General features: G+C 33.7%; 1 pseudogene; it reads right to left on the reverse strand.

Annotated features, from left to right (window-relative positions):
• Nucleotides 1–1,601: 1,601 nt before the first annotated feature.
• LOC117062634 lies at nt 1,602–1,703 on the reverse strand (annotated as a pseudogene).
• Between the last annotated feature and the right edge of the window lie 13,611 nt (nt 1,704–15,314).

Below are 15,314 nucleotides of genomic sequence, written 5' to 3' on the forward strand. Positions count from 1 at the left end.
GAAGAAGAAAGAAGAATCTTGATGTAGACCTTCCAAGCTTCACAAAAATTAACTCAAAATGGATCACAACTGTCAAACACAAAACAAAACCCATAAAAGATAATATAGAAGAAAGTCTAGGTGAGCTTGGGTTTGGCTATGACTCTTTAGATGGGATACCAAAAGCACAATTTGTGAAAGAAACAATCGATACGATGGACTTCATTAAAATTAAAAGCTTTTGCTCTGTGAACGACTATGTCAAGGGATAAGAAAGGAAGCCACAGACTGGGAGAAAATATTTACAGAAGACATATTAACTGCTATTAAAAATATACAAAGAACTCTTAAAACTTAATAAGAACACAAGCCAATGAGCCAAAGACCTGAACAGACACATCAACAAAGAAGACATGCAAATGGCAAATAAACATACGAGAAGAAGCTTCACATCCTATATCATCAAGGAATTGCAAAATAAAACAACAATGAAATACCACTAAATATGTATTAAAATGGCCAAAATCCAAAACGCCAAAAACACCAAAGGCTGCAATGATGTGGAGCAACAAGAACTCTCATTCATTGCTGGTGGGAATGCAAAATGGTACAGCCAATTTGGAAGAAAATATGCCAGTTTCTACAAAACTAGATGTATCCTTACCGTATGACCCATTCATTGTACTCTTTTGTATTAACCGAAAGGAGTTGAAAATTTATGTCCATACACATCTGCACATGTGTTTATAGCAGTTTTATTCACAATTGCCAAAACTTGAAAGCAACCAAGATGTCATTCAGTAGGTGAATGGATACGCCAATTGTGGTACATCCAGATAGTGTAATACAATTCATCATTAAAAATGATAGCCATGAAAAGACAAGGACAAAATAAATACGTATAACTAAGTGAAAGAAGCCAATCTGAAAAGGATAAGTACTAAAAATTCCAGCTATGTGATATTCTGGAAAAGGAAAACCTATGGAGACACTAGAAGGATCACTAGGTGCCAGGGGTTGAGCCGAAGGAAGGGACGAATAGACAGAGCACAGTAGACTTTTAGAGCAGTGCAACTGCCCTCTATGATACTGTCATGAGGGATACATGTTACTTATATTTGTCTAAACCCATACAATACCAAGAGTGAACCCTCACATAAACTGTGAACTCTGGATGAAAATGATCTCTCAGTGTGGGTTTATCAGTTGTAACAAATGTATAATGTCATCTGGTGGGAGATGTTGATAATTGGGAGATCTATGCCTGTGTGGAGCCGGAGGCTAGAGAAGATATCACTGTACCTTCCTTTCAATTTTGCTGTGAAAATTAAAATTCTTCTGAAAAACATCAGTTGAAGAAAAAATAATAATTATCTAAAACCTATGAACAAAAAATTTAGATATATTTCAGTAATTCAAACGTATATGTGAAATTCTTTTTGAGAAGATTACAAAATTTTTGTAGGTCTTGAAAGAAGTCGTAAATGAGGAGCTTGCATTTGTGGATAATACATTATAATAAGAATGTCATTTCTCCCTAATCTTTACGTTTACCCAGAATACCAACAGAGATCTGCATAGAATTTGTCAAATTGTACTGAAATTAACATCAAAGACAGCAAAGAGAATAAATTTCAAGAAAAGCTATGTCTTTTCTGAAATAAGTTTTAAACTGATAAGAACAGATACTACACTTGATCTTAGCCAAAAGGCTGAGAAGCAATGAAAAATGCTTTAATAAAAGAAGGATACTTCCATATCATCAGATGTCAATAGGCATTTACATCTATAATAATTAAGATAATGTATATTGTTGCATAGATAATATGCCATGTTTGCTGATATTGTGAAACATTTTATGTCAAATAGCATGTGTTCAACTAAATTCCTGAAGAAATAACCCTTGAATTGTAATTTCTATTAATTAATGTCAAATACATCATTAAATGCCCTGAACATTTTTCTAGGAACTTTTTCCTTCTGATATTTTTATCTGATTAACACATTTAAAGACATGGTCAATTGCTGTATGTATGTCTGGTAATTTACATTACTTCTAAAATGAACTAACAACAATATGAAAACCCAAGTACCAATGGTCTCCTTTTTATTTATTTTTTGAGACTGAAGTATTTTCACTGTATTTGTAGAATAATAGTTACACATGCACACATATGGGGTATATGTATCTGTTATAGTGAGTGCGGTCAGGCGTAGTGGCACACACCTGTAATCCCAGCACTTTGGAAGGCCAAGGCGGGCGGATCACGAGGTCAGGAGGTCGAGACCATCCTGGCTAACAATGTGAAACCCCATCTCTACTAAAAATACAAAAAATTAGCTGGGCATGGTGGCAGGCGCCTGTAGTCCCAAACTACTCAGGAGGCTGACGTAGGAGAATGGTGTGAACCCAGGAGGCAGAGATTGCAGTGAGCCGAGATCACACCGCTGCACTCCAGCCTGGGTGACAGAGAGAAACTTGGTCTCAAAAAAAGAAAAAAAAAAAATGAGCGCAATGAGATCAAGAATGTTCTTTGTCTTGCTCTTTGCTTTATAACTAACACCTAGATCAATTTCTGGAATACATCATGTGTATAAGAAATAAACATGGGAAGGGCAACAATTTTCTTGAATGAAAAATATTTTCCATTAGAAAGTAAAGCAGTTTCTTTTCTTTATTTCATTTTATAAAAACGTTATGGCAGGTGGGCAAGGAATTTTGTGTTGAAAATGTGAAACATAAGTCATTTGGTATATTTCAACTTTGTAAAATATATTTTTGGGGAGAAACTGAGTACCAGAAAAAAATTATGGAGTAAAAGCAAGGCAATGTTAAACAAGTGTCAGCTTGCCAATTTTTCTATACTTGTAAGTCGATATTTCTTTCAGAAATACATCTTAAGATTGAATATATAATATTTACAAGATCTGCAGAAATAGAGCCATTATCTTTGTTATTTTTTTCCTAAGTCATGAATCAAAATGCTGATGTAGTACGAAAACGTATTTAAGTTTAAGAGGCAAGGTGAATAAAGCAATAGGAAAGCTCTGACATTTTAAAGGATAAAATTGCAAGACTAAACATTTTAATTTTTCTTGAGGGGTGTGTGTGTGTGTGTGTGTGTGTATTTGCATTTATTGGAAAATAAATGGCTGACCAGTTTTCATATATTTTATTTGCATTTAATATTTTGTTTTACATTGTTTCTCAATGAACTTTCATAGTCTTTTATTTTGGTTTGGAGAAGAAAAATTTCAATATGAATGAGCAAATTTTCTTCTAAGTAATCTTTGCATTTCTAAATATTTTTTCTTATTTTAATGATTAAGAAGATTATAAAATAGAAAACATTGTATGGTTATTTAGTTCTTCATGTTACAGAAGAAAAGGAAATTAAAACCAAATTAATCAACTTCCTAAATGAATAATCACATTGTATATTCAATAGTATTTAATTGCCATTTTATATTATAACAAAATAACTCACAATCACCATTATTATGGTGGCTGTCCTTTTAGTAGAATTTGCTGTACAGCTGCCTAGAGCATTTTTATATGCCCTTTTATCAGACATACAGAAATACAAAAATACATGTATTATTTTAACATATAAAGTTGTCTAGTTTGGTTATAAGAATTGAGGTATAGGAGGAAGTAAAAGAAAGAGATCTAATGTTTTTTACCCACACAAATAGATATAAGTGAAATATATTCAATTAATTTAATATAAATATTTATATAGATGGAATAATATAATTTATCATTTTAATCAATCATATATGCTATTTCTATTTATGATCTTTAAATATTACTATATTATCATTTTTCATAATATCTTAGTGCTAGATTTGTATATAGAATTAAAGCAAGGCATTTGATCTATTTTAAGGAATATATTACCATTGTTGTACCCACAGTTATTTCTAAAATAAGAGAAATGGCCTTGAATTCTAAGATGTGTGTCTAGCTCTTCACAATTACCAGATTATGCTAAGTAAAAATTATGCAGAGTAATGGAACACTTAAATTTTATATTTGTTTTCCATTCTAATATAAAATAAATAAACCATTTACACCCAAATATACTCTATTATTTTCAAGTAATCTAGAATGTGAATTAATAATTTGTCATCTAATATATTACATAATATTTGTGAACATTTCTTCATTACATTTTGCTATCTTAAAATCAAGCTATTTTTATAAAAATTTTTATTTCATCTTCCTGATAAATTTACCACATTCTCTGCACTTTGAAAATGCCTTTTATGTGTAGATTTCCATTTCTTCTCACTTTACCTTAATTTTTTTTTTGAGACAGAGTCTTGCTCTGTCTTCCTGGCTGGAGTGCAGTGGCGGGATCTTGGCTCACTGCAACCTCCGCCTCCCGGGTTCACGCCATTCTCCTGCCTCAGCCTCCTGAGTAGCTGGGACTACTGGCGCCGCCACTACGCCCGGCTAATTTTTGGTATTTTTTAGTAGAGATGGGGTTTCACAGTGTTTAGTCAGGATGGTCTCGATCTCCTGACCTCGTGATCTGCCCGTCTTGGCCTCCCAAAGTGCTGGGATTACAGGAGTGTATCTTAATATTTTATATATTTTCCTGCTACCATATCTATGACTGTTCAATAACTCCAATTGTAAGTTAAATATTTCTTTTAAAATTGACTTGCTTAGGAGAAAATGCAGATTATGTTAATGAACTAAACTATTTCTCTTCATGGTTTTTATATCTTAAATTATCTTTTTCTTTGTTGTATTTTCATGATTTAATATTAAACTTAGTCATTTGTATGACATGGGTTTATATTTCTTAGTTTATGTAATCCATAGGACTCACTGCTTAAGAAACCTGGGATTAGAATATTCATGCAGCTCTTCACTTTTGCAATATTATCTTAACATTATTATTGCCACGTCTGTCAAGAACACTATAGAACTCTTGCTGTGAAACTTGCTTACACAGTCAGATGTGAGGACAAAAATATTGATTCAATCACGGATGATTTTCTAGTACCACAGCAGATGCTCCATGTTTACTTATGGTTATTAAATTTTGATGATTAATCATTTGATGACATATGTAATTGACACACTCAAATAGCAAAAATTAATAGTGACAAGGTATTCAAATTTAAGAAGTGTCTTCCACTTTCAGAAATGCCCATTCTGAAAAATGCTGATATTAAGTAAAAAGAAAGTGGTCTAAGTTATTAAGGTAAATTTGCATGTGTATAAGCAGAAAGTTGGCAGAGTTTGTATTTTTAACTATAAGAATAATAGAAACATCTCAGTGACCCATGCAAAATCTAACTTTCCCGATTCATTGGAAATAATGTAAGAACATGAATGCCAATAATCTGTAATATAACTTTTACAAAATTACACTTTATTTATGTCTTTTCATGGTAAATAAAAATGGCTATATGTATTATAATATTCAGTAACTCACTTATGTATTATAGAATTTCTGGCTCAGAAACAAAGAATGAAATGTGCTTATGGGAGGGAGGAAGAAAGGGGGGAAGGAAGGGAGGGAGGGAAGAAGGGAGAAATGAAAAGTTGCTGAGTTGCTTCTTTAACTTCTTTAAGACATTAACTGCAGAATTGGAATCCACCTACCCTACTGAGTCTTCTGCTTACATTATATACTTCATTGCATTAAATTTGCTTGAGCTCTGCTCTTCACATTTCAGCAATGTTAGCTTTATCTATTAAATTTATTTTTAAAAGTCTGTCACCTCTTAGCACATAAAAATAAGTGCCTTCATTTATTTAAACTATATTGTCAAATATTATTTCTGGTCATGGAGTCAAAAATTTAGAGTGTCTCTACAAAATCTAAGATTTAGTGTGTATGTTTTTTATTTAAAATATTAAAATTTTAAAAAGATATCAGAAATGTTGACTCAGCAGTAATAAAATTTACAGGCACGACTTCACAAGCCAAAAAATGTCCACAAATATTTTCAATGAGGAGCCAGTGTCTGATGGGTTTTATTAGCACTAATTTGCAAATCTAAGTTACAATGGTTAGAACGCTAAGGTACTTTATCAAATTAGGATATTAAAACTTTAGATGGTCAATTGATGTTTCTACTTAATTTCCTAAGTTATTTACTAACGGGTCATATATTGGAGAAAGTTACCTATACAGTGATTAAATATAAACAGCATATGATGGTGTTTTGCTTGTTATTAAAAATATTATACCCCATTATTAATATCAAAAATTAGAATCACATTCATCATTTAAGAGAGTTCCAAACTTCATTGTATTTTAATTTAACCATGAGATGAGCTATTTTGGAGTCTGAAAGCAGTTATTCACTGAGCTACAGAATGGTTATATTAGGAAAGTCTGAAAATGGGTGATCAAGTGTTTCTGAACGATCCACCCTGCAAAATTCCAATATTACCTTTTTCTTTTCTTCTCCTATATACCTGCTAATGCACACTTCCAAAGTGTATCTATTTCAACTGACACCCGCACTTAGACCTAATGGTAGATGAGGTCTTTGCCACTATTTAACCCATTACCGAGGTCGTTGTGTGGAGCCACCAGCCTTCTCTGCTGGATCACCCTTCCCAAGTGGCCATCTTCAGGCAACTTACGTCTGATTCTGCAGAGCAATAGAGAATTTCTTGACTTGGTATGCTTTTTGCATTTACAAATCAAATCTCTATTATCTGCATGCAACCCTACCTTCCTTATACCAGAATTACATACAAGTTTTTATTCTTTAAAACAAATTTATGGCCGGGTGCGTTGGCTCACGCCTGTAATCTCAGCACTTTCAGAGGCCGAGGCGGGCGGATCATGAGGTCAGGAGATCGAGACCACGGTGAAACCCTGTCTCTACTAAAAATACAAAAAATTAGCCAGGCGCGGTGCCTGGCGCCTGTAGTCCCAGCTACTCATGATGCTGAGGCAGGAGAATGGCGGGAACCCGGGAGGCGGAGCTTGTAGTGACCGGAGATTGCGTCACTGCCCTCCAGCCTGGGCGACAGAGTGAGACTCCACCTCAAAAAAAAAAATTTTTTTTTCCTATTTTGTTCTTGATCTTATTTTATTCAGCTTATCTGGAATCTGAACTTTGTCACAAAAATTATTGTCTCTCTTCATACGTTCTCCAACCTTTTCCTTATGCTGGTCCCTTCCATGTAGGCGATTGCATGTACTCAAGCCTTTGAAAGAATTACAAACCCAAACATTGCTAGGCCAATACTGCCTGCTCTTACAATTCTAATTTTTGTCTTTAACTATTTTTCTTGCAAATTCCTTGGGCTTCATATTCTCAAGTTACGCATTGCTATGCCCAATTCCTCAATTGTCATTTATTTTAACTTAAACACTCTTAAAATGAATACTATATGCTTAGCACTATTCTAAGCATTATGTATGTATGTATTATATATGTGTATATGTTCTCAGTCCACCTCTTTTTTAATATCTTGCAAAATAGTTTTTATTTATAATTATAAAAGCAATATTTACTTATTCCAGGCAAAATTTTAGACCACATAAAGTAAAACACAAAAGTTATCCACAATCTCAGAAACAAAAACTGTTCACTGATAATATTTTGCTCTATTTTGCATATTTTTGTGATTGCATGTGTGTATACATGTTTTTTGTACATATAATGTTATGTGTGTATTTAAATAATCAAAGATTTGTGGAATACTCTCTGCTACACATTTTTTCTAAGCAAAAACTAGCTCATCTAATTTCACCATCAACTTTATATTTTTGCCATTTCACAAAGGAGGAATCTGAAGAAAGAGAGATTTAGGTAACTTGCTAAGTGACGGAAATAGTATTGGCATTTTAGTAGTCTGTCTCCAGAGTTCATAATGTCTACAATGTATCTTATACAACTTTGTTGTGAACAGGCACACGCACCCATGGTCTCATAAGTATGCTAAATAATATATATTTATATACTAAATATATGCCGATGTATATTATAGAGTCACAATTTTGATGTCTATGCAAAGTTGAGCATTTTTCATCAAAAATGTATGTTTAATATTTTAAAACACCATTTAATAGATTCATAATATGTTAAGATACGAATATACAATTTTTAAAAATCACTTTCCTATTGTTAAACATTTAGTTTTATCCTTTCACATTTTAAAATATTATAAGTATTATTTTAAACTTATTTTATTATTTTAAACTTATATTATTTTAAACTTATTATAAACAACCATATTTATATAAGTCTGTTCTCATTTCTCATTAATGTAAGAGAAATTCTTAGAAAATGGAAACTGAATTGAAGGTTGGACATGCTAACAAGTCATCGCACATGTTACCAATTACCAATATTCTCTCAAGAAAAGATAATTTCCTCTGCTTTATGTTAGACCTAGGTCTATCATTTGGCATTCATTAAATAAACAAATATGTGGTCCATTTTTCTGTTTCAAATATGGTGCAATTTCTGAAGATGCAGTAGACGTGACGGAAATGGCCACTGAAATTTGGGTGTGATTGTGTCTACTGGGGAGGGTAGTGAAGCAAAAATTAAATGAAAATATAAATAAAATTACATAATTTTGAGTTCTCAATAGGAAATGTACGGATACAGTGCAGAAAATGACGGGAGTCGAAGGCCGGGCCCGGTGACTCACACCTTTAATCCCAGCATTTTGGAAGGCCGTGGTGGGTGGATCACTTGAGTTCAGGGGTTCAACATGGGGAGGGCCAACATGGTGAAACCCCATCTCTACTAAAAATACAAAAATTAGCCAGATATGGTGGTGCCACCTGTAGTCCCAGCTACTCAGGAGGTTGAGGCAGGAGAATCACTTGAGCACAGAAGGTGGAGGTTGCAGTGAGCCAAGATGGTACCACTGCACTCCAGCCTGGGTGACAGTGTGAGACTCCCTCTCAAAAAAGAAACAAACAAAAAGTAAATGAGGGGACTTGAGTCTACTTGGTGGTTAGTATTAATTGTAATAATGTAAAGAATCTCATGGCTGAGAACCATAGTTTGACTAGGAAATCCAAATGGTTTCGAAAAACCCTCCCTGTGGATCTTTGCTTTGAAAGGAGAAATTTCCAAACATATGAATAATTTGATAAGTATAGACTACACATTTAGTCTAGCATCCTAGTGTCACTACTACTCACTACGATTTTTGTTTTCCTCTATAAATCACTTCGCTTCACCAAAGACCAAGCTTAAATTTGTTAGATACTTTCCAATCTCTCTTGCTTTTAATATAGTGTATTTCTTCCCCCTCATTTTCTTACTCTGCTTGAGTTCTTGCTGCAATATTCTACTGCTTTTTATTTGTATGCCTTTTCAACACCATGGATGTTTCATGTCCTTGTGGTGTTACTCCAAATGATCACAAAAGTTCGACTGCAGAGGACAGGCAGAGCTTGAGTGGAGCTTTTGTGGCATGCTGCATGCTCCCTCTTCCCAGGCATTGCCTTAGGGCCAGCTGGATTTGCAGCGCTCTACTTACATAATTCTGATTTAATTTTTCTTGTGGGAAATTATGCGAGTTCAGGAGCTCTACATTCTTTTACTGAAATAATTATTTTCAAATTCCTGAAAGCATTTACATAATTCAACGGAGGTAAAACATTCATTGCAGGAGTAGTAAGATGTCCACCACTAAATTTTTTTTAAGTGAGGTTTAATTTTTTTCTTAATATGTTTCTTCTTCTGTAAGGGGAATTGGTGCTTATATTTAGAATCATAAAGCAAGAAACTATTCCCACTATTTATATGCTAAGCTGGAAAAGAACTAGAAATATGTGCTAAGCTGGAAAAGAACTGGAAATATATGCTTTATCTGTTTTCTTAGGTATATTATTGCAGTTAGACTTCTGATAGTTTTTTATTATTATTATGGTTGAGAGTCTGCTCAATGTGTTTAATTTCTTTAGTAGACAAGCTCCCATATGCCAGGAAATTATATTGTGTCATGACTGAGCATGCAGAAACTATTTTTCAGAAAAGGGAGGAAGGCAGGGGAGGGGAAGAGAGAGAACTATAAAAAGTAAAGAATCTAAATCTCCAGTATCAAGACAAGGACAGGAATAGTTTGTGGACATCCCATTAGAACACAATATACTATTTATAATTTTTATAAACTCACTTACTTTGCCTTCCAGAATAAGTCATATTAGTTACTACTCAGCCCTTTCTTGGTTTTATTTTCCTTTCCTAAATTATATAGTCTTATCAGAAAGACTTAAACACTCTAAGTGTTTCGAAAGATGCTATTTACTTAAAGTTATTTTTAAATCCTTGTGACATCTGAATGAATTTTTCTTCCATTGAAAGTGAAAACATTTACTGTTTACCCATAGATAAAAATGGGCAAAATATTGGCATTATTAAATCATATTATTTTTTCTTTTCATTGTTTTTTATTGGTTTCTATCCCAGAGAAACAAAACAAACAAACAAAAAAACTGGCTGTCACAAATTATATCCCAATCTTTTTTCTTTTTCTTTCTTGAAGATCTTTGAGTCCCACATCTGTATCCTTCCTAAATCCCCCATTTCCTTTTCTTCTTGGACTTTCAGATTGTAGTATTATCATATAAGAGGGATATCAAAAAGACTGCACAATGTCAGGGAAGGCTTAGGTGAAATCAAACTGGTACGTCATTTGACATCTAAAATAGAGATGCCAAATGTGTAGCTTAGTAATGGTGTTTGCATTTCTTCTAGCAAAGCGGCTCCATTGTAATCTACCATAAATTTGCTGGAGGGCCCCAGGCCCCCCTTCTGACTAATAACTTTACTCTTGTCTTTATGATGCATTTGAAAGTTCAAGTAATCAGTTTGTATATGCAAGAAGATTATGTTTTGATCTGACATATGATTACAGAAAGAACTAAAATCCAAAATTAGGCATATTAATCTACAAAATATATTATGAATTAATATATTTAGCAATATGCTTAGGGTTATTTGTACAAGATTCCATCTGAGAATACTTTCTACCTGGGAATAATAGTTTGTTGTTGTTTTTATTTTTTCTGTGAGCACATATATGCTAAAGCTATAGTAAAATTAATTAACTTGATTTATGATGTCCATAAAGAAAAGCATGATATTTCTGCCTACCTAATTACCAATTTTTTTTTCTTACTTTAGATGATACCTTCAGCTATACAACTGACCCTTCAAAGTTTGAAAGTGGAATAGAAAAACTTAAAGACTGCGTTTTCTGATTGTCACCTGGCTCTGTTGTTCTCTGTTCTGTGGCATTGCTAGCCTCTCAGCTTAACTAGTAGATTATGAGTGTCAAGTAATGTTGCCTTCTATGCAAATATTTTCCTCATTTTAGATAACCTAAGCATTTAGATAAAGTTATAATCAATTATTGAGAGTTTTACTATCTATATGTTTAATTATTTATATTATTGTCTCAATAATTAACTTTATTGTTGTGATTTTATCATTTTCTAGCCTACGTTATATGGGGTACCATGGTTCTTTTATTTTTAAATTATGGCCTTTTTATCAGTTTGGAAATGCAGCTATCCTATACAATTTCATTTGGCATACGGTGTTTATCCAAGATTTGAATGATTTTAAACCTGCTCATATTTTGCTTTAAAAGAGGAATACAGTTGAATGTGTTTGGTTGCATGTATGTATAACGTTTAACCAATATGTAAATGTGGCTTTCATTCCTCTACCTTCCTATGGGATAGCAGGATGCTGAGCTCAGCCAACCCACAGCTGATTTTGGAAGTTATGTCCATGCGTACTACCAAATATGAGCACAAAGCTCACTATGTACTTATAAAATCCTCCCAGAAAAAATATCTTTATAGCAAGGCTTTAAAAATGAGTTTCATGCTAAGAATTAAGCCTGGTGACCAAGTTAGTCTTTGGTATGCATTTGATACCTGCCATCGATAGGAGGTGCACCAACAGCAAGATGGCTCAACATGGAACAATGCCACTCGGTAGCACATGTAGCCAGCCTTCATTAACTGCTTTCATGTGCTGCCCACTGCGCTCAGCGGGTCTCGTGGGGTGGTGGTATTATCACTATTATGTAGATGAGCAAATCCAGGTTCTTAGTGGAATTTGTTCAGTTTCACATAATTGGAACATTGTGGTCTTGGCTTTCAAGTCCATGTCTACCATACTCCACAGACCCTTTTCTGTCCACCTTGTCACTTATAATTCTGAGCTCCAATATAAAGCCTTCACCATATTTGAAAAAGAATAGTGGGAAGTCTGATGCTCAATTTTGTATACAAAACAGCTGCCTCTGTGACATCGTAACTGTTGAAATAAGAAAATGCCCTTTTGATTCAGGATATTATTTAATTATTGCCAATCTCCTGTCATAGATCTGACACTCAAGTTAAAAAATTAGGCTCAGGTTCTTACCTATGGTCTTGCTTTTTATAGTCCTTTTAAACCTACCTAAATATTCAACATTTACACATACAAAATTCATATAGTCTTTCAAAACTAAGATGACATAATAATTGGATGGCTTGAAATTTTAAGTATTACAATATAAACAGCAGAGACTTCATGTTTAGGATTAATAATTTTTAATAAATGACTATCTTTTGCATTATCATTTCTTGGTGTTTTGTATTAATTTATATCACATTTATTTTTATTTTTGAAATTTCACATTTCATGTTTTTCTTTTTTTTTTTTTTTTTTCTTTTTTTGAGACAGAGTCTTGCTCTGTTGCCCAGGCTGGAGTGCAGTGGTGGGATCTCGGCTCACTGCAAGCTCCGCCTCCCAGGTTCACGCCATTCTCCTGCCTCAGCTTACCCAGCAGCTGGGACTATAGGTGCGCACCACCACGCCCGGCTAATTTTTGTATTTTTAGTAGAGGCGGGGTTTCACCGTATTAGCCACGATGGTCTCGATCTCCTGACCTTGTGATCCACCCGCTTCGGCCACCCAAGGTGCTGGGATTACAGGCGTGAGCTACCGCGCCCGGCCTTCATGTCATTTTTATATGTTATTTGTTTAAAGGTAACGTTTTAACGAAGGACGTTGCATAAAATAAGATTTTTAAAAATAGAACTTAGCAAAAAATATTAAATCATATTCAGTTTAAAATCAATGTATATGTTTTCTTATAGAAAATTTCTAGAAATCAATGTAATTTTTCCCAACAGAGAAATTTTTAAGTATTATTTATGGAAACTATAACTTTAAAGGATTAACATTTTTAAAGAACATAAACCAGTGATTGGCTTGCTTATTTCAAATCTGACCGGCTGATATATTTTCTTCAGTAGTATGATAGTAAAATATATGCCAACGTTCTTTCACACTGGCCAGATACAAATCCTCTCTTGTCTTCCCCATGGCAAAGAGTAACTTGCTATTTTCAATGCTAATGTGACGTCCTTCTTAATGTTATCAACACACATACACATACCAAGAAAACACAAAAACATCAACAACAAAAAAAACCCTATACCTTTGAAAACCTTAATATTTTTAAGCCACTATTTTATACTCACTTCTGCTTGGAAATGTTAAAACATATGATTATTTGTAAAATTGAGCCTTGGATTTCACCTAGCTTCTTATTTTATAAGCTGCACGGTATTACTTTCAGCACTCTTACTAGTATTCTTAATCGAGGCATCCTTAACTTCATTTGTTCTTCCTCCATCAAATAAATAATAAAAATGTGAGGGGTAGTGTTATATTTACATTACATAGAACCATTCAAAAGGTCATATTTCCAAAAAATAAACCTTATAGAATTACAGTGTTTGTGTTCATCACCTCCCAATGATAATAATAAAAACACTAAAGATTATTCCAATAATCTCTTAATTGCGTCAGTAATCTCTACTAAATTTAGAACATACAATGAGCATAGATTTGAGAGTTCACATTTGGTATATTAGTTACAATGCATGTGACTTTGGGGAAGTTGTTAGTTTTAGCGTCTGTTTCATTATAATGTGAATATCACATCTACAACATGAAATTATTTTGATAGTGAAATGGATAAAATATATAATATTTAGCATAATTACTAGGACATTCTATTAACTCAAAACACTTTACTTTGCCATTGATTAGTGTGAGGAAAAAACTGCTCTTGTATCTCAGTCAAGAACTGGTAAAAATATTTGATTGTTTTATGTGGTTATGATGAATAATGTTCTTCAAGATTTTTACTTTAAAACTATGCCATATAAATGTATTTTAAAGTCTCTATGTTCTCTTATTGAATTTAATTCCATATTTATAAAAGAGTATTGCTATTTTAAAATCAACTACCTATGACTAACCAAACCATTGACTCATTTGTGTAGATTTATTTTTTAATTCTACAGATGGGAGAATTCATATAGAGAGATACATAAAATTGAAGGCTTACTTAGATTATATGTATCTGCAAGATATGTAAGACTTCTGTATCTACAAGAGAATCAACATTGTTGATATAAGACACTAAGGAAGTAATATCTAATTAACATAAGTATTTGGTCCCTAGCTACTATGTGACCTATTATGGCCTTCCACAGAGGAAAACCTACACAGATAAAAGAAAATGATTTGAGTTTGCCAGGTGCATTCTTGCTGTATCAGCCCACTTGGTGTGATGCCAATTTCTGCTGGTGTTTTTTCTCCTCCCTAAGGAAAAATATTCCTGAAAAAAATGTTAGTAATGTTTAAAGGGAAATAAGAGCCTTAACCCAAATTTGGAAGTTGTGATTAAGAAAGATTTTTCCACAAAAATAAATACATACCAATTAAAATAAAGGAATGTGAACTTTAATAAATGCCCTGAAATTTCAAAATAAGTTTTAAGCTAAAGAGTTCATTAAGCAATTACTATGTGCTGGAAATATAAAAATAAATGAAACTGTTCCTTGCAGAGTAAATATTCAGGAAAACCTACATAATAAAAGTGATAGCTGGTTGGTCTTTATTGGAATGAGGAAGTGTCACAACCAGTTTGTGCCACCGTAACAGAACAGACTGCATAATTTATAAAATACAGAAATTTGGCCGGGCGCGGTGGCTCAAGCCTGTAATCCCAGCACTTTGGGAGGCCGAGGCAGGCAGATCACAAGGTCAGGAGATGGAGACCATCCTGGCTAACACGGTGAAACCCCATCTCTACTAAAAAATATGAAACACTAGCCAGGCGAGGTGGCGGCGCCTGTAGTCCCAGCTACTCGGGAGGCTGAGGCAGGAGAATGGCATGAACCCGGGAGGCGGAGCTTGCAGTGAGCTGAGATCTGGCCACTGCACTCCAGCTTGGGTGACAGAGTGAGACTCCGTCTCAAAAAAAAAAAAAAAAAAAAATACAGAAATTTATGTCTCACAGTTCTAGA

This window comes from Trachypithecus francoisi, unplaced genomic scaffold, assembly GCF_009764315.1.
Source record: "Trachypithecus francoisi isolate TF-2019V2 unplaced genomic scaffold, Tfra_2.0 Contig01474, whole genome shotgun sequence".
In the NCBI taxonomy this organism is placed as follows: domain Eukaryota; kingdom Metazoa; phylum Chordata; class Mammalia; order Primates; family Cercopithecidae; genus Trachypithecus; species Trachypithecus francoisi.